This window comes from Thalassophryne amazonica, chromosome 2 (assembly GCF_902500255.1).
Source record: "Thalassophryne amazonica chromosome 2, fThaAma1.1, whole genome shotgun sequence".
In the NCBI taxonomy this organism is placed as follows: domain Eukaryota; kingdom Metazoa; phylum Chordata; class Actinopteri; order Batrachoidiformes; family Batrachoididae; genus Thalassophryne; species Thalassophryne amazonica.
In genome coordinates this window covers 146,869,272-146,890,837 of record NC_047104.1, presented here as the reverse complement: position 1 = coordinate 146,890,837, position 21,566 = coordinate 146,869,272, and the positions used below count along the sequence as shown (strand labels likewise).

Sequence of the window (21,566 nt, the reverse complement as noted above, 5' to 3'; positions counted from 1 at the left end):
AGGAACAAAAACAGTTAGATGTGGGTGCGTTTGCACCCAGCAACACGTATGGTGGGAAAACCACCTCCACCTCTCGTCGAAAAAAAAGCAAATATCTGCTATCCAACACACAAAGCAACAAGTATTCCTGTCAGGAAGACAACACAGTCGGTTGAGTACTTTACCTCCTCGGTAGAGCGATATCTCGGCAAAGAGGTGGAGATGTCGTCTTGCTGATATACCACTGAAGATCAGATGATTGGTGACAGCTGTCGTAGGTGATAAGTGACAGCTGTCACCCCGGCTGCTCCTGTGAGGCGGCAGCGCCCTCTGGTGCCTGGAGCCCGCACTCCAGGCAGGGTGCCCTCTGGTGGTGGTGGGCCAGCAGTACCTCCTCTTCAGCGGCCCACACAACATTCATTCCTTCAATGAATAGATCATTTCTACTTCAGCTTGTAAGCTGACCACACACCCCCTCTGCCTGCCTCTTCTCCCTGCACATCAGCTCCATCCCCAGATGGGCGGGCCATTCCCCTCAATGTGGATCAGTAAAGTTATGTGATTGGTTGAAAGATGTTGCATTTTGACCTTTATCTGTGGTGAGTGCTCATGTTGTATTAAATGGTATGTGTAAAAGTAAAACTGTTCTGTCTGTGTAGCATGGTAAGCAGCAGAACAGTATGCATCATGGCATATCATATCAAGTTATCATTATTACTATCATTATCTGTATAAGGAGATATGAAGTTATTATTAGTATTATATGAAGTTAGCAAAGTAGCAAATTAACCATGAGACATACTGCCCCAAAAAGTGGCCTCCATCTGGCCACTCTACCATACAGAATGATGGATTGTCCTTCTTGAAGGTTCTCCTCTCTCCACAGAGGAATGCTGAAGCTGACAGTGTGCGCATCGGGTTCTTGGTCACCTACCTGAATAAGGCCCTTCTCTCCCAATTGCTAAGTTTAGATGGGTGGCCAGCTCTCGGAAGAGTTTTGGTGCATCTTATCTTCTTCCATTTATGGATGATGGAGGCCACTGTGCTCATTGGAACCTTGAAAGCAGCAGAAATGTTTCTGTACCCTTCCCCAGATTTCTCCCTCAAGACAATCCTGTCTCGGAGGTCTACAGACAATTCCTTTGACTTCATGCTTAGTGCTCTGACATTGCACTGTCAACTGAGTCACATTATCTGAAGACAGGTGTTTGACTTTCCAAATCAGGTCAACTGAATTTACCCCAGGTGGACTCCAATTAAGCTGTAGAAACATTTTAAGGATGATCAGCGGAAATGTTGGCGGGGGTGGGGGTGCCCTTGAACCCATTGATACAAGTAGTGGAAATGAGATTCCTCTGTTGGGCATCTGCACTTAAACTCTGGGAAAGGGTGAGAAGCTCACCTATCTGGGAGTGACTTGTAATGCAGCTACTGCTTCTTTGCATCAAAAGGAGCCAGCTGAGGTGGTTTGCACATCTGGTGAGGAGGTCCCCAATCATCTTTTGAAGGAGGTCTTCTAGTCATGTCCAACTTGGAGGAGGGCGAGGAGAAGATTCAGAACACGCAGGAGGCATTATATTTCCCAGATGGCTTGAGAATTCCTCAGGAACCCCTGGGAAGAGTGACAGGACTTGGCTGAAACAGTAAAGTGTGGGATGAGTTGCTTGGTCTCCTGCTACTTTGACACGGATTAGCGTCGGAAAATGAATGAATGATTGAAGATGAATGTTTAGTCACTTTGTCAAACACAGAAACAATCAGATATGTTCTAACAAAACAAGCTATTGCTTTATGCTGCTCATGTCTGGATAAAACATTTACACAATTTTGTAGCTTTCTGAATATAGACAGAATACTATAATAGCACTCACCAACTTAGCAGGATGCCGTCTTGCTTTTAAATCCTTAGAAATTGGTCAGTGAAGCCCTGACGTTTCAGGGTGTGTCCACAGCTATGCAAACACATCCGCCTGTATGTTATTGCACATCTTAATTCCTTTTGTGAAAAAGTGAATAAATTTAAAGTCTTCCAGTTGTTGACAAGCCTACTCTTCCTTTTATATTGAGATTTCAAGTATTTCTTCCAGCGTTCTGTCAGCAATGTTGGACACAGTCTGAGTGTCATCAGTGCTAAAAGCAGAGATGAACAGAAGATACCATGTGACCTCCTGCCTCTCGGATTGGCTGACAGTCATATTGCCTTGGGCAGAGATGCATTTTACCGCTGACAGTTTGTAGATTCAGGAAGTGAATGAAATCTGTATGTTCTTTCCCTGATATGTCAATAGAAACATGAATAAAAGTACACTCATCTGCAGGGAGTGCCCATGGACCCAGAAGCTTAAAGGATCAAATGTAAATTAACAATTATTTACTTATGTGTTTCATGACCAGGTGCGTGGTAATTCCTCATTATTTCAGTTAAAAGCAGAAAAAGAGTGTAGAATGACATCACATGCTGGTTTTGTTCTTCAAATCCATTGCTATTGAATGTGGTGTAAAGTCCAAAGCTCTGCCAAAGCATGTACAGCAAACCATCAGAGCTACCCATTAGAGTGATCATGACCACATTAACTGTGGTCAGATCAGCTGTTTGTTATAGCCTGAGAAAGAAACAATGCAGTTGTAGACTCACAGACACCAAATGACCTGGAACAGCATCAAGTGGATGAATTAGGATATGTCAAAATCCACAATCTAGAAAATACTTCTCCAGAGTTGTTGTTGCACATGAATACATTGTTTGTTGTACTCTGAAGGTGAAATATGTTTTCAGTTCTGTTCATCACACTGGTTTTTAAATACAGATAGAATGAGTTAGAGTTGAAATTATCAATATCGCAGACAAACTACTCTACTACCTCAGCTATGCCTCGTTTTGGGCATGACCAGTGCTCTTGTGACATTTACTGATAAATATCCATTTTCTCCATCCATGTTTGCACTTCTTACATCTGTGTGCTGACTTTGAATGATCAAGTGATTTGTCACATGAAAACCCAGTTTTCTTTAAAAAACCATGTCTGTTCCACCTTGAAATCTTTAACTTATTAGGACATTCACACAGAAGTTTGAACCGGTTGATCTCGACCCCCTCCTGTCCACCCGTCTGTTGAGTAATGATGGTTGACCAAGTTGAGCCCAGTAGAGAACAATATACGAGGTCTGTCCGTAAAGTATCGTACCTTTTTATTTTTTTCAAAAACTATATGGATTTCATTCATATGTTTTTACGTCAGACATGCTTGAACCCTCGTGCGCATGCGCGAGTTTTTCCACGCCTGTCAGTGACGTCATTCGCCTGTGAGCACACCTTGTGGAAGGAGTGGTCCCGCCCCCTCGTCGGATTTTCATTGTCTGGAAATGGCGGAATGAAAAGGACTTTTTTTCCATCAGAATTTTTTCAGAAGCTGTTAGAGACTGGCACCTGGAAACCATTCGAAAAATTTATCTGGCTTTCAGTGAAAATTTTACGGGCTTCACAGAGAATAAGGACTTTAACTACAGGTTTAAGGACCCCTTTAAAGGACGGTCGGTGCGCCGCGCTGCGAGCTGCGACGATGCGGCACAAACCACTGGATCATTTCTAAGCTGATGGCTCTGTGGATACGAGACCGTCGTGTGCTCTTTCTCTGGTTATCACAAAACCTGGACATCAGCCATTTTCCGGCAGATTTCACTTTTAACAAGAGATTTTGTCATGGAAAGCCGCGCGGAGGCTTCGCGCGTCACGACCGATTCACTGATGAAGCGAGACAAAGGAACACCTCCGTTTCGGAGTGTTAGAGGACAAGTTGGGACATGTCTATCTCGGCTTTCAGTGCTTACCAGCCCAGTGAGTATAAAAGAACTTGTGGAGAGCTGGACATGTCCCAACTTGTCCTCTAACACTCCGAAACGGAGGTGTTCCTTTGTCTCGCTTCATCAGCGAATCGGTCGTGACGCGCGAAGCCTCCGCGCGGCTTTCCATGACAAAATCTCTTGTTAAAAGTGAAATCTGCCGGAAAATGGCTGATGTCCAGCTCTTGTGATAACCAGAGAAAGAGCACACGACGGTCTCGTATCCACAGAGCCATCAGCTTAGAAATGATCCAGTGGTTTGTGCCGCATCATCGCAGCTCGCAGCGCGGAGCACCGACCGTCCTTTAAAGGGGTCCTTAAACCTGTAGTTAAAGTCCTTATTCTCTGTAAAGCCCGTAAAATTTTCACTGAAAGCCAGATAAATTTTTCGAATGGTTTCCAGGTGCCAGTCTCTAACAGCTTCTGAAAAAATTCTGATGGAAAAAAAGTCCTTTTCATTCCGCCATTTCCAGACAATGAAAATCCGACGAGGGGGCGGGACCACTCCTTCCACAAGGCGTGCTCACAGGCGAATGACGTCACCGACAGGCGTGGAAAAACTCACGCATGAGCACGAGGGTTCAAGCATGTCTGACGTAAAAACATATGAATGAAATCCATATAGTTTTTGAAAAAAATAAAAAGGTACGATACTTTACGGACAGACCTCGTACTTCCACAAACTGACACACAGCCCTCAGCTTCCATTTTATCTTCCACCTCGATGCCCTCTCACTTGTTAATTTCATTGCTGCCCCGCTGTCTTATGCAGCCAAGCTGAACTACACTCTGAGGTGCAATGAATGTCTCTGGAGTACAAACCCACCGAACGGTTTCGAGGGGCTGCTGCCTGCACACGCCCAACCTCTCTGCTGATCTTTGCATGTCTGTACATCAGAACTGTATGCCTTTCAACAATAACTGAAGGTTAAATAGGGTGTAAAGTAGGGGTTGAATAGCTTCAGGTTCTTAAAAGTCAATGGCTATGTCATTAAAGCTGAGTGGAGGTCTTCTAACTGCTGATGATGTCATTAATGAAACCACGGGAGAAGGGAATACATTCAGCGACAATCTATATGTCTTTGATAGAAATAAGTAGAAACAAAACATGTATGTTTGAAATTCCATTTTTAAGTGTGATAGAAGAAGCTCACCTTTTTCACAAGGAAACACAAGATGTCCGGGGTCATATTAGTTGATTAGTTAAAATCTCCCATTGCTCTTATTTTTTGTTCGCCCATCACGAAATTAGTCACATTTTCATGATGTGTTGTTTTTATTTTGCAATTCCTAAGGGCCCGGCACATGGTGATACGAAATGAAGGATAAAAAGTCACAAAACATTGAGAAAAGGTGGATGAATGATACTGCCCTTTTCCCATCACTGAAAAGGCTGCAAATCAAGAGCACAAAAAGGAACGAAACAAACCTGAAATTAATGAAGGCCACGGAGCAGGTGAGTAGAGAACCTGCAAGGTTTATGACAAAGGTGGGTGGGGAATCCATTAGCTTAGCCGGGAAATGACTGCAAAAAATCCACTATTGTGATAGTGCAGTTTATCTGCCAAGGAGGGAAATTCAAATCAAATCAAATCAATTTAATTTATATAGCGCCAAATCACAACAAACAGTTGCCCCAAGGCGCTTCATATTGCAAGGCAAAGCCATACAATAATTACAGAAAAAGCCCAACTGTCAAAACGACCCCCTGTGAGCAAGCACTTGGCGACAGTGGGAAGGAAAAACTCCCTTTTAACAGGAAGAAACCTCCAACAGAACCAGGCTCAGGGAGGGGCAGTCTTCTGCTGGGACTGGTTGGGGCTGAGGGAGAGAACCAGGAAAAAGACATGCTGTGGAGGGGAGCAGAGATCGATCACTAATGATTAAATGCAGAGTGGTGCATACAGAGCAAAAAGAGAAAGAAACACTCAGTGCTCTATTGGGGTGATATGGTACTATGAGGTCCCTAAGATAAGATGGGACCTGATTATTCAAAACCTTATAAGTAAGAAGAAGAATTTTAAATTCTATTCTAGAATTAACAGGAAGCCAATGAAGAGAGGCCAATATGGGTGAGATATGCTCTCTCCTTCTAGTCCCCGTTAGTACTCTAGCTGCAGCATTTTGAATTAACTGAAGGCTTTTCAGGGAACTTTTAGGACAACCTGATAATAATGAATTACAATAGTCCAGCCTAGAGGAAATAAATGCATGAATTAGTTTTTCAGCATCACTCTGAGACAAGACCTTTCTAATTTTAGAGATATTGCGTAAATGCAAAAAAGCAGTCCTACATATTTGTTTAATATGCGCTTTGAATGACATATCCTGATCAAAAATGACTCCAAGATTTCTCACAGTATTACTAGAGGTCAGGATAATGCCATCCAGAGTAAGGATCTGGTTAGACACCATGTTTCTAAGATTTGTGGGGCCAAGTACAATAACTTCAATCAATCAATCAATCAATTTTTTTTATATAGCGCCAAATCACAACAAACAGTTGCCCCAAGGCGCTTTATATTGTAAGGCAAGGCCATACAATAATTATGTAAAACCCCAATGGTCAAAACGACACCCTGTGAGCAAGCACTTGGCTACAGTGGGAAGGAAAAACTCCCTTTTAACAGGAAGAAACCTCCAGCAGAACCAGGCTCAGGGAGGCGCAGTCTTCTGCTGGGACTGGTTGGGGCTGAGGGAGAGAACCAGGAAAAAGACATGCTGTGGAGGGGAGCAGAGATCGATCACTAATGATTAAATGCAGAGTGGTGCATACAGAGCAAAAAGAGAAAGAAACAGTGCATCATGGGAACCCCCCAGCAGTCTACGTCTATAGCAGCATAACTAAGGGATGGTTTAGGGTCACCTGATCCAGCCCTAACTATAAGCTTTAGCAAAAAGGAAAGTTTTAAGCCTAATCTTAAAAGTAGAGAGGGTGTCTGTCTCCCTGATCTGAATTGGGAGCTGGTTCCACAGGAGAGGAGCCTGAAAGCTGAAGGCTCTGCCTCCCATTCTACTCTTACAAACCCTAGGAACTACAAGTAAGCCTGCAGTCTGAGAGCGAAGCGCTCTATTGGGGTGATATGGTACTACGAGGTCCCTAAGATAAGATGGGACGTGATTATTCAAAACCTTATAAGTAAGAAGAAGAATTTTAAATTCTATTCTAGAATTAACAGGAAGCCAATGAAGAGAGGCCAATATGGGTGAGATATGCTCTCTCCTTCTAGTCCCCGTCAGTACTCTAGCTGCAGCATTTTGAATTAACTGAAGGCTTTTTAGGGAACTTTTAGGACAACCTGATAATAATGAATTACAATAGTCCAGCCTAGAGGAAATAAATGCATTAATTAGTTTTTCAGCATCACTCTGAGACAAGACCTTTCTGATTTTAGAGATATTGCGTAAATGCAAAAAAGCAGTCCTACATATTTGTTTAATATGCGCTTTGAATGACATATCCTGATCAAAAATGACTCCAAGATTTCTCACAGTATTACTAGAGGTCAGGGTAATGCCATCCAGAGTAAGGATCTGGTTAGACACCATGTTTCTAAGATTTGTGGGGCCAAGTACAATAACTTCAGATTTATCTGAGTTTAAAAGCAGGAAATTAGAGGTCATCCATGTCTTTATGTCTGTAAGACAATCCTGCAGTTTAGCTAATTGGTGTGTGTCCTCTGGCTTCATGGATAAATAAAGCTGGGTATCATCTGCGTAACAATGAAAATTTAAGCAATACCGTCTAATAATACTGCCTAAGGGAAGCATGTATAAAGTGAATAAAATTGGTCCTAGCACAGAACCTTGTGGAACTCCATAATTAACTTTAGTCTGTGAAGAAGATTCCCCATTTACATGAACAAATTGTAATCTATTAGACAAATATGATTCAAACCACCGCAGCGCAGTGCCTTTAATACCTATGGCATGCTCTAATCTCTGTAATAAAATTTGATGGTCAACAGTATCAAAAGCAGCACTGAGGTCTAACAGAACAAGCACAGAGATGAGTCCACTGTCTGAGGCCATAAGAAGATCCTTTGTAACCTTCACTAATGCTGTTTCTGTACTATGATGAATTCTAAAACCTGACTGAAACTCTTCAAATAGACCATTCCTCTGCAGATGATCAGTTAGCTGTTTTACAACTACCCTTTCAAGAATTTTTGAGAGAGAAGAAAGGTTGGAGATTGGCCTATAATTAGCTAAGATAGCTGGGTCAAGCTGGGCTTTTTACTGCCACCTTAAAAGCCTGTGGTACATAGCCAACTAATAAAGATAGATTGATCATATTTAAGATCGAAGCATTAAATAATGGTAGGGCTTCCTTGAGCAGCCTGGTAGGAATGGGGTCTAACAGACATGTTGATGGTTTGGATGAAGTAACTAATGAAAATAACTCAGACAGAACAATCTGAGAGAAAGAGTCTAACCAAATACCGGCATCACTGAAAGCAGCCAAAGATAACGATACGTCTTTGGGATGGTTATGAATAATTTTTTCTCTAATAGTTAAAATTTTATTAGCAAAGAAAGTCATGAAGTCATTACTAGTAAAAGTTAAAGGAATACTCGGCTCAATAGAGCTCTGACTGTTTGTCAGCCTGGCTACAGTGCTGAAAAGAAACCTGGGGTTGTTCTTATTTTCTTCAATTAGTGATGAGTAGTAAGATGTCCTAGCTTTACGGAGGGCTTTTTATAGAGCAACAGACTCTTTTTCCAGGCTAAGTGAAGATCTTCTAAATTAGTGAGACACCATTTCCTCTCCAACTTATGGGTTATCTGCTTTAAGCTGCGAGTTTGTGAGTTATACCACGGATTCAGGCACTTCTGATTTAAAGCTCTCTTTTTCAGAGGAGCTACAGCATCTAAAGTTGTCTTCAATGAGGATGTAAAACTATTGACGAGATACTCTATCTCACTTACAGAGTTTAGGTAGCTACTCTGCACTGTGTTGGTATATGGCATTAGAGAACATAAAGAAGGAATCATATCCTTAAACCTAGTTACAGTGCTTTCTGAAAGACTTCTAGTGTAATGAAACTTATTCCCCACTGCTGGGTAGTCCATCAGAGTAAATGTAAATGTTATTAAGAAATGATCAGACAGAAGGGAGTTTTCAGGGAATACTGTTAAATCTTCAATTTCCATACCATAAGTCAGAACAAGATCTAAGATATGATTAAAGTGGTGGGTGGACTCATTTACATTTTGAGCAAAGCCAATTGAGTCTAATAATAGATTAAATGCAGAGTTGAGGCTGTCATTCTCAGCATCTGTGTGGATGTTAAAATCGCCCACTATAATTATCTTATCTGAGCTAAGCACTAAGTCAGACAAAAGTTCTGAAAATTCACAGAGAAACTCACAGTAACGACAGGCTCAAACCCTGCTGAAACAACCAGATCATTTCCAACGTGAAGGCTTTGTTGATGCTCCTCTTTCCATGACAAAAACTCCTGTAACAGTGGAATGTGCCGTTCATTTCTAAACTGGACGCTGTCTTGATCCACTATGTCGTCTGACTAGCACAGGAATTGCGGAAGACATGGACATCAGCACTTTTTCGGCACATTGAGACAGACGTGCAGAGGAGTTCCGCGCGTCGTGGTGGAGCCGCATGACGCAAAGCATCGCCGTGATGAAGCCTCACCAGACATGTTGGGGCTTGTCCAGCTCATGTACAATTTCTCAGATACTCACACGACTGAAAAGCAACTGGAAGCCGTCTGAAAGCCACGTGAAAGCCGTCCTGTGAGACCAACATGGAGGTGGTTTTGTCCCGCGCCATGAGCGGCATGGTGTTGCAATCCTCCACTTCTCTTTCCATGAACAAAAACTCCTGTAACAGTAGAATGTGCCGAAAAAGTGCTGATGTCCATGCCTTCTGCCTTTTTTGTGAAAGTTAGACGACGTCCCAGAGCAACAAAGCCTTCACGTTGGAAATTATCTGGTTGTTTGAGCAGGGTTTGAGCCTGTCGATCGGCGCTCGGAGCACGCCGCACTCTCAGACGCTGTGGGCGGTCTTTAAACCGGCTGGAGCACTCCTTAATCTGTGCAATCCCCATAAAATCATCGCTGAAAGCCATCTAAATTTTCCGAATGGTGTCCAGCTGGAGGTCTCTCACAGTTTCTGGAAAAATTTGATGCAGCAAAGCTCCAAATCATTCAGACATTTATTCGCAATAAAACGAGAGGGGTGGACCAGTGCTCACACAAAGCCTGCTCACAGGCGAATGACACAACCGACAGGCGTGAAAAAACTCACTCATGCACACGAAGGTTCAAGCTTGGCTGATGCAATCACACGTGATTCAAATCCATATGGTTTTTGCAAAAAATAAAAAGGTCCGATACTTTTTGGACAGACTTCATATGTCTTTGGTATATAATAGTTTGATAGCTTCATTTCCATGGTGTTTCCTGTTGCCACTCTTGGTAGTGATGGTCTTGGTCTTTGCACTCTAGAGATGAACTCATTACTATGAAGAAAAGACTTTCTAAGTTAACTCTGTTCTCTGGGTTGAACCTTTTGTTAAAAAGAAAATACTTTGGTTGAGTCTTGTCTTTGAGTTTGTATTTCACTCCGAAGAAGAAAAATATATTCTTTCGTTGTACATAGTCTGAGTTTTTACTCTTATTATTATTAACATCTTATTCGTGAGTTGATTCCCACCTCTGAAGACAGATTTCTAAGTTTGCACTCTTTTATGAAGAAGATATCCTCAGTTTAATTCTGTTTGTGTTGACACTTGCCTCCCTTGAACAAAGGACACTTCTAAGTTTGAACTCTGTTTGTATTGACATTCTCCTTCTTTGTAGAAATGAAACTCCTTGGTTAATTCTGTCTGTGTTTGGAACTCTCCAGTCTTCAGAAGAAGACTGCTTGGCTTGATCACTCCAGTAGGAAGATTCTTGAGTTTGGCTGCACAAGTTTATGAAGAGGATTTTCTCCATTACGACTGTTTGATTCTCATTTGTTTCATAAAACTGTGCTTTAACGCCATCCTGTGTCTGAGCTGACCTGCATCCTGAGGTTCTACTCTGTCCGCCTAGGTCCTGGTTCCAGTTCATTGCCATAACCCCCAATTGTAACAGCTTCCTTGCACAACAGTAAAATATAATGATTAGAGTTGGCAAACTCCCATGCCATCTGAAGCTATAATGTCAAAAATCTCATAGATCTTCCTGGAGTCATAAGTAACCCAGCACAAGTTTGGAATATATACTTGCCACATGGATCAGCCGATCCTTGCAAAATTCTGTGAACAAATGCAGGACAAATAGATTGGCACATTCATGGTAGGAAACTTTTTTCTGATTAAAATTAGAAAAAATGGTGCACAAAAAATATATATGTCTGGGGTCATAAATGACCCCACTTGGTCGCTTGAGGGTTAATGTACCACTGCTTTTAAGGCTCTTTGCTCTGTAAAGATCAAAATGGGTTTTATAGTAGGATGTATGAAGTGATGCAGCAGAGTGGTTCAGATGTCTGAGTTCATCAGTCCTAGCCTGCTGATTACCATGGAGACAGATGTTTGTCTGGAAACCTTTTTATGATGGCTTAAAAGGCCTCTGTACCTATGTCAGCCTTAAAAACACCTCTCTGCAGTGTCCCATCACATCCCAGTATGTTTGTTCCATATTAAAATGCAGTAAAGGCTACCACACTAAGCCCATGATGGAGGAGGAGAGTGCCAGTCCAATTTGGTTATGCCACTTAACTGTTACTCAATATGAAGAAAGAGGAAAAAATAGATTTACAAGAAAAAAGAGAAAAATGCCAATATATCCATGTTCCACATCTTGTCCAGGAGTGAGTCTAGGTGGCAGTATACTTCCTTTTTTATTCATGATTCTCACTTCTGGTGTTTGTCCTCTTTGAATTCTGATTCTTCCTTGATTGACTTCAGAAAGAACCCAGTACTGGCCAACCCCGTCACCCTGTGTGACTCTCCAGTCACCAGTGTGGAGTTCTTCTGTTACCTGGTGATCACCCTCACCCAGGACCTCAAGTAGGAGCTGAATGTCAGCTCTCTCATCAAGAGAGCACAACAGAGGATGTACTTTCTGCCTAAGCTGAGTAAATTCAACCTGGCAAAAACAATGGTGAACTTCTACACTGCCATCATTGTGTCAGTCATCTCCTCTTCCATCACTGCTAAGGACAGAGCAGACTGCAGCAGAGAAGGTGATCGACTGCAATCTGCCATCCCTACAGGACCTGTACACCTCCAGGGCCATGAGGTGAGCAAGGAAGATTGTGGCCGATCCCTCACCCAGGACACAAACTTTTTGTCACCCTCCCATCTGGCAGAGGGCTGAGGTCGATCAGGAGTAAAACCTCAAGACACAAAAACAGCTTCTTTCCATCTGGAGCGAGACTAATAAATAATGCCAGAGACCCCCATTTTCCTGGTCTCCCCCCACTTCCACAAAGTACAGACTGGTTATCCCTGCACTGAAAGGAACTGTACATCTGCACACCAATCACATGTTTTTGCAAAGCCCCATCCCACTACATTATATTGAACAGTGAACATAGTTTTGCCTATTTCATTATTTGACTTTTACTTCTTACAGAAGTATTTTTTTCCTTTTTTTATTGTCGTTTATGCACCAAAAATACCAGATCAAATTCCTTGATGTGAGAACTTATTTGGCAATAAATTTGATTCTGATGTAGTGAATGATATGCAGTGCTATGTACCGTAAATCTCGTATATAATGGATTTAGGTGGACCATTGAATTATGTCCATTATAACTGAAATAGTAGTAGCAGGGGTGGTGGCCAAGTGGTTATTGTGCTTCGTATCAATGCGGAAGGTTCTGAAAGACGACCTTACCCCTGCCACATTTCTCCATATAAAGTGGAATTGCATCAGGAAGGGCATCCGGCGTAAAACTTGTGCCAAATCAACATGCAGATCCATCTTGGATCTGCTGTGGTGACCCCGAGTGAAAACAAGGGAGCAGACGAAGGGGCTTACTTACTATAATTGAAATCTGCTATATGTATAAAATGGACATAATCTGTTATATGCATGTAACAGAGTAATTGCAGGAGGTGTGGAAGGATTTACAGGGAATCCCCAGCACCAGTTAGACTTACGTATTTCCATAATTAATTGCCTGATCTTACATAGTGGCCTAACTCATTTCATGGGCGTGTCAAAACTTCGTCTGAGAAAAATAAATTACTTAAATAAGCGCTGGGCATTAAAGATTACATCTCATCGAGTCTTTTTTTTTCTTTAAAGCCCACTGCAGAGTGGTACCTTTTTAAAATTTAAAGCCTGATTTATGCTTCTACAACTCCATGGCCATACAATGACATTGACATGCGCATAACCCTTTAAAATTCTACATTGCATTGGTGGGTGTCTTGTTGTAATTTGCCGCAGGAACAGTGGCTTTGTCTGGATCAATTTGTCTTTCAAAGAGCTCCACTTCTTTATTCAATCATCAACCTCCAAACCAGCATTACAGTACATGCAATTTCCTTCCATGAATTGCAGGTCATAAGTGGTTGTCTTTGGTTTGCAACACATATTGGTACATCTTTGGTACATTTCACACATGTGTGAAATGTAACACAATATTAGAAATATTAGAGTGCAACCAGCATTCTGTTAATAGTCGCCGGCCTTGAATAAAGGCCTGTCTTGTTTAGGTGCCGCAGGCTTTTAATCAAAGAAATACAGTACCCACTGTCCTCAAATCAGCTAGTGTCAGTACTGATCATTTCATACATCTGTTGTGACTGGGCACACCCAGACTGCTCTGACCAGTTTTTTTTTTTTTCTCTTTAATGGAAATGCATTGCTATCGGAAAGGACATTTTGTCCAATGTGAGCAAAAATCTGTTGTACAACATCCAGTGTATATACAGTGTTTATTACATTGAGACTCTTGCTTTTGTCCATTGACTGTGAGTATCCAGTTTATACATTGACGGTTTTGGCTAGTTTTAGTGAGTGTGTGTGTATACATATATATATATATATATATATATATATATATATATATATATATATATATATATATATATATATATATATATATATATATATATATATATATATATACAGTAGTGTTCAGAATAATAGTAGTGCTATGTGACTAAAAAAATTAATCCAGGTTTTGAGTATATTTTTTATTGTTACATGGGAAACAAGATGCCAGTAGATTCACTAGATTCTCACAAATCCAACAAGACCAAGCATTCATGATATGCACACTCTTAAGGCTATGAAATTGGGCTATTAGTAAAAAAAAAAGTAGAAAAGGGGGTGTTCACAGTAATAGTAGTGTGGCATTCAGTCAGTTAGTTCGTCAATTTTGTGGAACAAACAGGTGTGAATCAGGTGTCCCCTATGTAAGGATGAAGCCAGCACCTGTTGAACATGCTTTTCTGTTTGAAAGCCTGAGGAAAATGGGACGTTCAAGACATTGTTCAGAAGAACAGCGTAGTTTGATTAAAAAGCTGATTGGAGAGGGGAAAACTTATATGCAGGTGTCCCCTATGTCAGGTGCAAAAAATTATAGGCTGTTCATCTACAATGATCTCCAATGCTTTAACATGGACAAAAAAAAAACTGACGCGTGTAAGAAAATGGAAAACAACCATCAAAATGGATAGAAGAATAACCAGAATGGCAAAGGCTCACTCACTGATCAGCTCCAGGATCATCAAAGACAGTCTGGAGTTACCTGTAAGTGCTGTGACAGTTAGAAGACGCCTGTGTGAAGCTAATTTATTTGCAAGAATCCCCTGCAAAGTCCCTCTGTTAAATAAAAGACATGCAGAAGAGGTTACAATTTGCCAAAGAACACATCAACTGGCCTAAAGAGAAATGGAGGAATATTTTATGGACTGATGAGAGTAAAATTGTTCTTTTTGGGTCGAAGGGCCACAGACAGTTTGTGAGATGACCCCCAAACTCTGAATTCAAGCCACAGTTCACAGTGAAGACAGAGAAGCATGGTGGTGTAAGCATCATGATATGGCCATGTTTCTCCTACTATGGTGTTGGGCCTATATACTGCATACCAGGTATCATGGATCAGTTTGGATATGTCAAAATACTTGAAGAGGTCATGTTGCCTTATGCTGAAGAGGACATGCCCTTGAAATGGGTGTTTCAACAAGACAATGACCCCAAGCACACTAGTAAACAAGCAAAATTTTGGTTCCAAACCAACAAAATTAATGCCTCGCAGATGTGAAGAAATCATGAAAAACTGTGGTTATACAACTAAATACTAGTTTAGTGATTCACAGGATTGCTAAAAAAGCAGTTTGAACATAATAGTTTTGAGTTTGTAGCATCAACAGCAGATGCTACTATTATTGTAAACACCCCCTTTTCTATTTTTTTTTTTTTACTAATAGCCCAATAGCCTTAAGAGTGTGCATATCATGAATGCTTGGTCTTGTTGGATTTGTGAGAATCTACTGGTACCTTGTTTCCCATGTAACAATCAAAACCCGGATTAATCTTTTTAGTCACATAGCACTACTATTATTCTGAACACTACTGTATATATTATGGCATGCCAAACAGGAAAATATGAGAATATGGAAATGAAATCTTGAGTTCCCTTAATGCAAACCTTGAGGGTATTGAATGAACTTTGAATATGTTGAACGAACCCTGAATACCGTATTTGCTCAATTAAAGGCTCCTAGCCTATTAAACGCGCCCACCACCAACAACAACTTCTTTTTGGGCACATTGCATGTAGTGAAATTGTGAATTCGTGAGAGAACAGAGGAAAATGAAACCATCCTAGCTCACTGACATAAAATCTCATCAAGACTGTTCTGGTTTCCATGTTGTTTATGCAGTCGCAGCGTCTCCATATTTCAGACCCTTCCCTGTCACGCGAACGCCTTCCGTTCTCCTTTCCAGGAAGCATTTTATCAGCTTCTTTTCAATGTCCTGATAACACACTTTCATCCCCTCACCAGGCAGCCATTTTTCTGATTTGGACAAGGTTGCAAGCTACACCATTCCCAAATACATTTCTTATTGACTAGGAATATCTGAGCAGCATGGTGCTTCCCCTTCCGCTTCTTTCACAACTTTTAGCTTGAACACTGCAGAGTAACATTTGCATAGAGCCATTTTATCTAATTGTGTAGCAGCTACTGCATGCAGAAAACATTTGTTTTGAGCCTGCACTGCTTCTCTTACATGCAGTATGCATGTTTAAACATACATAAGGCCATACTGTGTTCTGCATGCATGCATGCAAGCAAGCACAAACAACTGTCAATAAATGCATTTAATAAAGTAAATATGGTATATTTAATAAACCTTATTTTTTATGTATGTGACCACCTAAAAGAAAATGGGTATTTTGTAAAACTGACAGCACCCATGGGCATGAAGACATTACATGTAACAGCAGTTTGACTCCAGTGATACTGACCTTCATGCAAATGATTGACTTCTGGCTGAACTTTTTCTAGGGAATCTCTGGGATTGCATGTTTAAATATGGGTCCAAGGTTTTCACAGTGCTGCACATAGTAACATTTGTGTCTGTTAAATAATTATAACCGATGGGATGCGGTGTCATCTGATTCGCTTTGCACATTGTTGGTCTCTTGCTTGTTGTGCTACCGCACTTAAGACATGTGGTTGCACCAGCTAAATCTTCACTTTACGAACATGGCTAATTTTGGAGGGGAACAAAAAAGATTTTTAATAAATAACATTGTAATTGGCTATCTAACTTAATTCATCAGCAGTTCCTTCAAAAGCAACACCACCTTTTTCTCATTTCATCTGTTTGCATTCCCTTGTTTTACAGCTGGTATGACAATTTAGGAGTTACGTATAACTGAGAAAAGCATATGAATTGAGTGTAAAATATGTCACCAAGCCTGAACCGAACATTATGTCTGCTACAAAATGACTGTGCATATGTTAAAAGGAGATTAATCAAGTTTCTATTCAATATTCTGAGAGTTGAGTCAAGGTTTCCATAAAACCTATTCAAGGTTGCCATTCAATATATTCAAGGTTTCCATAAAACATATTCATTCAATACTAGCATATTGCCCGTTGGCATCCACAGGCTCTAGATGAGGTAGTGTTTATAAAATAGGGAGCTCACATTTAGAAATGCTGGTAATAAGTTATGCAATGTTTTGACAGTGAGTTGGAATGCCGTGTGAGTCCAGAATGTTTTAGAACCTTCGACCTCAGGGCAGGGGTGGTGACCAAGTTATTGCACTTTGTTTCAGTAGTTTGACTTAACAAAATGGTTTTTGATAAGTGGAATATTTGCGTTTTGGAAAATTTGAAAGTCAGTGTCTTTTAGCCAGGGTTTATGTAAACCTTTGTCCACAACTGTACAACAGAATTTAGTGGGAACTGCAAATGCCCCTCATCAAGTACCTTACCCAAGTCAGACAGCACTGTAATACAGCTCCACTTTTCATTTCTGGAATTTGAATGTCAGTCAAGTTCTGTTAAACGTACTGCCATTATGTGAAAGCCATAATGATGCTGTGACTTGCAACCCTTTGTTGTGACACTGTCACTGTTTTAAACCCTTTAACAGTCAACTCAACCGTTTGGGAGAGCATATTGATCTACTGCATTCTACTGAAAAATATAATAATGTTAAAGGGTTTATGGTTACTGGTTTTACTGTGAATTGCATATTCTAGAAAACTGTTGTTATATTTCGTACCTGTATTAAAAGAAACCAAGAGATGCAAAAAGAAACTCTGTTGTTGCCTCTGTCCTTGAAACAGACACTCCATCTACATTGTCCCTGACCAATGGGAATGGGACAGTGGTAATGGAATGGTAATGGAATGGAATTCCCAAAGGTAATGGGAAGGAGAAGTCATCTGTGATTGATTAACGTCCCATCTAGGGGTAGTCAAAGACAATTTTCCACTTCGCAGACCTGCCAACCTTGAAGGAAGTCTTGGACGTGGGGAGGAGTCAACTCATGTACATGCAAAGAGCTCCTTTACAGGCTGTCTGATCTGCTGGTGTTTATCTCCAGATTCCATAGCATGAAGCTGACAGGACACCAGTCTGAGGAAGGTTACTTCCTCAGGTAAGGCCCGTACAGCTGGGTTGATTGAAACAATACAGATTAAGTGTCTTGTCCAAGATCACAAACAGGGAGCATGAGTGGTATTTGCACCCAGGTCTATTCACAGACCACCTCCTTAATCACTCTGACCTACAGTGCTTGTTAAAAGTATTAATCCCCTCAGGCTGTTCCATGTTTAATTTCTTTATGCCCTTTTGAAAAACACATGAATTCAGGCTTCTCTTAAGTTAAAATTTTTAAAATGATCATTTTTAAATCCAGCCAACAATAAATCTCTGATATAAATTAAATAAACATATCAAAGCCAAAATGATGATCAAGGTCAAGGTTTACTTTATTGTCCCAAGGCAAATTTGTCTTGGGCTTGCAATGCTAGGTTTAGAAAAGTAAAAACACATGCAATCATACAACAACCACACAATATACCATTACAAGAACACAGGAAACAGTCAGTAAAAATGAGATAATCTTCAGTGAAGCCCCTCAATGTCCAGTAATGTGTCTGTAGGTACTATCCAGATTTATTAAAAAGAGTAATTGACAAAGGAGCAAAAGAATTTTTAAATCTATTACACTTATACCTGACAGCTCGATACCATCTCCCTGATGGCAAGAGCTCGTATTCACTGAAAAGCGTATGGGAAGGCTCCTTAAGAATGCTTTTACCTTACGCCAGGACCAAGGTTTCGAAAATAGTTTTTAAAGAGGGATACTCTCTCTTGCCAGTAATTTTCATGGCGTATTGAACTAGTTTCTCAATTTTGGATTGCATAAGTAATGGCACTCTTTAGTAGAATGTAAGTAAATCATCATTTTTACAGGTGAAGAAAGCCCAGCAGTGACTCCACTTCCTGAGGGTGCTCAGGAGAAACAATCTGGAGGAGAAGCTGCTGGTGTTGTTCTACAGAGCCACCATCGAGAGCATCCTGACGTACTGCATCACAGTGTGGTATGGGGGGGCTCAGCAGCAGAGAGGAGAGCACTGCAGAGGGTGATCAAAATGGCCCAGGGCATCACTGGCTGCTCTCTGCCCAGCCTGGAAGACATTGCCAGCTCTCGCTACCTCAGCAGAGCTGCCAGCATCAGCAAAGACACATCCCACCCCAGCAACCACCTGTTTGACCTACTACCCTCCGGCCGACGGTATAGGTCAATCAAAACTAGGAGAAACAGACTCAGGGACAGCTTTCTCCCCAGAGAGATCACTGCTCTGAACAAAAACAAATCGCTCTAATCCGCACCTTTCAAGTTTCTTAAAACCAATATCTGTAAACCATGTGCAATATTCCCCTGCAATATGATTCCACAGTTGTATATAATTCTCATTTTACATTCTACTTGGTCCACATTTCATTTCATTTTACCTTATGTTTATATTAGTTGTACACAGTCCCGTCACCAGATCTCAGTCTTAAGGGGGCTTATAAAATCCACCAGGTGGGCACCACTATTAATAGCTTATTTTTGCTTATTTTTACTATTCACACAGCCCTAATCCCTCACAATAATCATCACATTAACCATGACCGGACCAGCGCGCTCTCTCTGTCTCTCTCTCTCTCTCTCTCTCTCTCTCTCTCTCATTCACTCACTCACTCACTCATTCACACACACACACACACACACAAACACACACACAAGTACAAATAACGTATTAGATCACACGCAGAATCTCGAACTAAACAAACAAAAAACACCACGGCGGGTGTATTTCAAAGCAACCAACAGAGGGGTAGCAATAGTACCAATTGCCATCACACACACACACACACACACACACATACACCAGTGGCGGATGCTGGTCTTTCCAGGAGGGGAAGCTCAATTTCGGCCTACATCATATGTCGGTTTATTTATACGTAAATTCTACCCTCCGTTCCTTTTCAAGAAACAGTACATTTTATTTGTTACAGCACTTCCACTCAGCTAGCTCACTTTGTCATACCAGGACAGCTGAAAAGACCTGTTACTTTTCCCCACCTTTTGCACCAAATTAATCTGAGGAGTTGATCGGCCCTGCTGTTTAACTAAGTTTTTCTTCGTAAGGAAGACTATCAAATGGCTTCGCCAAAATCCGGTCCACAACATTCAAATTGTCTGCCATTATGTGCAGCCTGCTACTGACTGGCGCAAGGCTCATGTGAAGTTTGTCCGCCTGTGAGTGCTTTGTGACGGTGGAGGAGCTCAGCAGCACCCGCTGCTCGGTAGAAGTCAGAAAGAGTGACAGAAGTCAGTCTCCAAACACAAACAGCTACAAAAAAAACCCACCAGAAATAGAAGCTCAATTTGTCGCTAGTCATTTTTAACAAAGAAAATCCCGCTAAAAGGATTAGGAAAGTCTCTCGTTCAACTTGGAACAGAATGAAAATTAAAAAATGCTCCCACGGATGTTTACACCAAAAGATCGCTGATTCGCTCATTTCGCTGTCAATCAAAAAGGGATTCAGCCTCAGACAGATCATCCAATCATCATGCAGAAGCTGAGCGTCCGGGCCAGCCCACTGCCCCATAGACCCCCAGACACGCTGAGCGTCCGATGGGCGGGACAAAGCCCAGCATTTATCCAATGACTCGTCTTGTTTCGCTGCACTCTTTGCTTCGCTACTGAAGTCTGTGGACGCTCAGCTGCGGGTTTGAGTGAGAGGAAAGGCGCGTCGTTACCAGTGATAAGAAGCTGATTCTGAACAAAAGATGAGCGCGTTGTAGCGCATATTTAGTCAGTGACATGTACACACAACAGTATATATTTGATCACTTATTTTTTGACAATTTAGGAGAAGCTGAGCTTCCCTTGCAGTCTTAGAACAATCGCCTCTGACACACACACACACACACAAAATAAAAATTTGGACCTACTTTGAGTAGAGTGCCAGCGCTGTCCTCTCTTTCGTCCACCCTGTGTCAGTGCAGGATCCACGCAGGTAGAAATGGGTCCAGGGTTTTCTTTGCCAACGACATCATGTGTTGGTTTATCTGAAGTTACCGATGTTGGGGTTTTAAACCAGTTACGTATATCCACATTTAGGAAAGCACAAAAACTAGCTGCTGTCTGCTGGCAAAAACTCACACTTCGTTTCCCCCATAAACGCGGTAACTGACTGTTGCTGGGCAACACTGACGTGATTACATACGTAGACAAACTTTCCAACAAACTCACACGGTTTTAATATATTTGATGTCTTAGTGATTATGCAACACTGGACGTTTTAACCTAAAGCAAGTACAATAAAATGAAATTAGGATTTTATTTATCTATTTATTTATTTGAGATCTGTGACTGTGATCTGGCTTGGGTGGGCGGGCCCAAGCATATCAGTGGGCGGGCACTGCCCCCTAGGGCCCGCCCATAGCGACGGGGGTGGTTGTACGCCACGGTGAATGAGCATAGGTGGTTTTGAACTAGGAACCTTCACATTTGGACACAAGCACATCAACCACTTGACCACCACGCTGTCTGGCTCTGAAGGAGTTAAATTATTCCCTGGCTGCAACTGGAAAAACTGGAAATAGTGCAAGTTTTGTATTTTGCATCAAAAGCTACATGACATCATGGTGGAGCAGAGAAAGATTTATTGAAAGGAAGATTTGAAAGTTCAGTGGCAGTTTGCTGGAAGGTACATAGGAGACTCAAACCTTGATCTGCTTCATTGTTT

General features: G+C 41.4%; 1 long non-coding RNA gene across 1 annotated transcript; it reads left to right on the top strand.

Annotated features, from left to right (window-relative positions):
- Positions 1-1,136: 1,136 nt before the first annotated feature.
- Positions 1,137-20,203, top strand: LOC117503170. The gene is made up of 4 exons (XR_004558506.1): positions 1,137-1,274; positions 11,884-11,888; positions 14,565-14,570; positions 20,191-20,203. It is a non-coding gene; the product is annotated as an uncharacterized LOC117503170 (long non-coding RNA).
- The last annotated feature ends 1,363 nt before the right edge of the window (positions 20,204-21,566 follow it).